General features: G+C 39.4%; 1 pseudogene; it reads left to right on the top strand.

The window, feature by feature from the left end:
• The first annotated feature begins 701 nt into the window (after nucleotides 1-701).
• On the top strand, nucleotides 702-1,553 carry LOC138094433 (cytochrome c oxidase assembly protein COX11, mitochondrial-like; annotated as a pseudogene).
• Nucleotides 1,554-2,246: the final 693 nt, after the last annotated feature.

Genomic DNA, 2,246 nt, shown 5'->3' with positions numbered 1-2,246 from the left:
TGTTCCAAAGGAGCTGAAAACTTATATCCACACCAAAACTTGCATGCAGATGTTTATAGCTGCTTTATTCATAAATGCCAAAATTTAGAAGCAAGCAAGATGTCCTTCAGTAGGTGAATGGATAGATAAACCCTGGTACATCCAGATTATGGAATATTACTTAATGCTAAAAAGAAATGAGCCATCAAGCCATGAAAAGACAAAGAAGAAACTTAAATGCACATTATTTTAAGTGAAAGAAGTCAATCTGAGAAGATTAAATACTGTAGGATCCTAACACTATGACATTCTAGACAAGAAAAAACTATAGAGACAATGGAAAAATCAGTGGTCACCAGGAAGAGTGGGCAACCTAGATGAATAGGTAGAGCATAGAATTTTAAGGTAGTAAAAATACTCTGTATGATATTATAATGATGCATCCATGTCTCTATACATTTGTCTAAACCCAATGAAGGCACAACACCAAGAACGTCCTAATGTGAACTAAGAACTTTGGGTGATTATGATATGTCATTGTGGTTCATTTTTTTTTTTTCATATAACACTCTGATGAATGATGTTGATAATGGGGAAAGCTACGCATGTATGGGAGCTGGGGATATATGGAAACCTCTGTACTCTCCTGTCAATTTTATTGTAAACCTAAAACTTATCTTAAAAATATAGGCTCCTAACAGGGGGAGTTCTTTCCGGGCGTCATGGGAGGGCTCTGGCATCTTGCTTGGAGGCGCACCATTGTCTGCAGGTGACCTTGGAAGCACCTTGGGAACCCAACCAGGGCTGCAGAGAGGGTAGAGCCCGTGTCTCAGGCCGTGGAGGAGCGGGACAGCGGGTACTAGAAGGGACTGAGGCAGCTCGGGACAGCAAGGCGCCCGAGCCCAGCGGTGCAGCCGCCTCGGCGGCTGAAGAGCACTAACCCCTACACGCGCTCACAGGAGAAGAATTAGCAGCGATGGAAAAAAACAGTCCTCACCTATGTGGTCGCAGCGGCGGTGGACATGCCGGGGGCGTCCTGTGCCGCCGTGCTCCTTTACCGGCTCTATTGCCAGACTACTGGACTTGGAGGATCAGCCGTAGCAGGTCATGCGTCAGACCAGATTTAAAACATGGTACCTGTTAAGGATCGCATCATTAAAGTCACGTTTAATGCAGATGTGCATGCAAGTCTCCAGTGGAACTTTAGACATCAGCAAACAGAAATATGTGTAGTGCCGGGAGAGACAGCTCTGGCGTTTCATAGAACTAAGAACCCCACTGACAAACCAGCAATCGGAATTTCTACGTACAATGTTGTACCATTTGAAGCTGGACAGTATTTCAATAAAATACAGTGCTTCTGCTTTGAAGAACAAAGGCTTAATCCACAAGAGGAAGTAGATATGCCGGTATTTTTCTACACTGATCCTGAATTTGCTAAAGATTCAAGCATGGTGAATGTTGATCTCATCACTCTTTCGTACACTTTTTTTGAAGTAAAGGAGGGGCATAAGTTGCCAGTCCCAGGCTATAATTCAAATCACCAAGTCCTGCTTCAAATTTGTGATGTTTGAAAAATCATATACCTTGTCTTTTCAGAGAAGTATTTACAATAATGTGAAGCCTTCTGTTTTAAATGTTATGTACTGATGGTTCTTTTCTTCCCAACTCATTTATCCTACTTAGAATGTATGACTGTTCAAAACCATGTATGTTGGCGGAAACTTGATGGTTCAGCTCCCCTTTTAGATTATCAGCACTTCATACTTGAGGCAATGAAATTTTATTATTATTTCTCAAATAGTTGTTTATTTTCATTACGAACAGTCCCTATTTTCAAAGCTCCAAATGAAAGAGGAATCACTGAGTCCTAACAGCTTGCCCAAAGACTACATTTTGATTTCAAATCTGACTGTATTTTCCCATTAAGATCTAGGGCTATTTTACATATGGAGTACTAAATAAGTACTTTGAAATTCTGGTATCATGAAATTTAAATAAAATGCATTAAGTATATCTAGTAGGCTTCCAGCATTTCTTGTGATAATTCCAAGTCCCCAGATTTTAAATTGCAAGTGGGATTGTGCAGATTTACTAACATCAGAAGTTCTTCTGGAAAAAAAAGTTATTGAACTGTTTTAATAGTAATTCATTTGTCATTATAATTTATGACAAAGGAAAGTACAAATTATTCTGAATGCTTTCCAATAAACTTTCTTCAAAAAAACCAAAAAAGACCACTTAGTGTTTTAAAGAATTGTATTTAA

Source organism: Capricornis sumatraensis, chromosome 18 (genome assembly GCF_032405125.1).
Source record: "Capricornis sumatraensis isolate serow.1 chromosome 18, serow.2, whole genome shotgun sequence".
NCBI classification, from domain to species: domain Eukaryota; kingdom Metazoa; phylum Chordata; class Mammalia; order Artiodactyla; family Bovidae; genus Capricornis; species Capricornis sumatraensis.
This window is presented reverse-complemented; position numbering and strand designations above follow the sequence as displayed.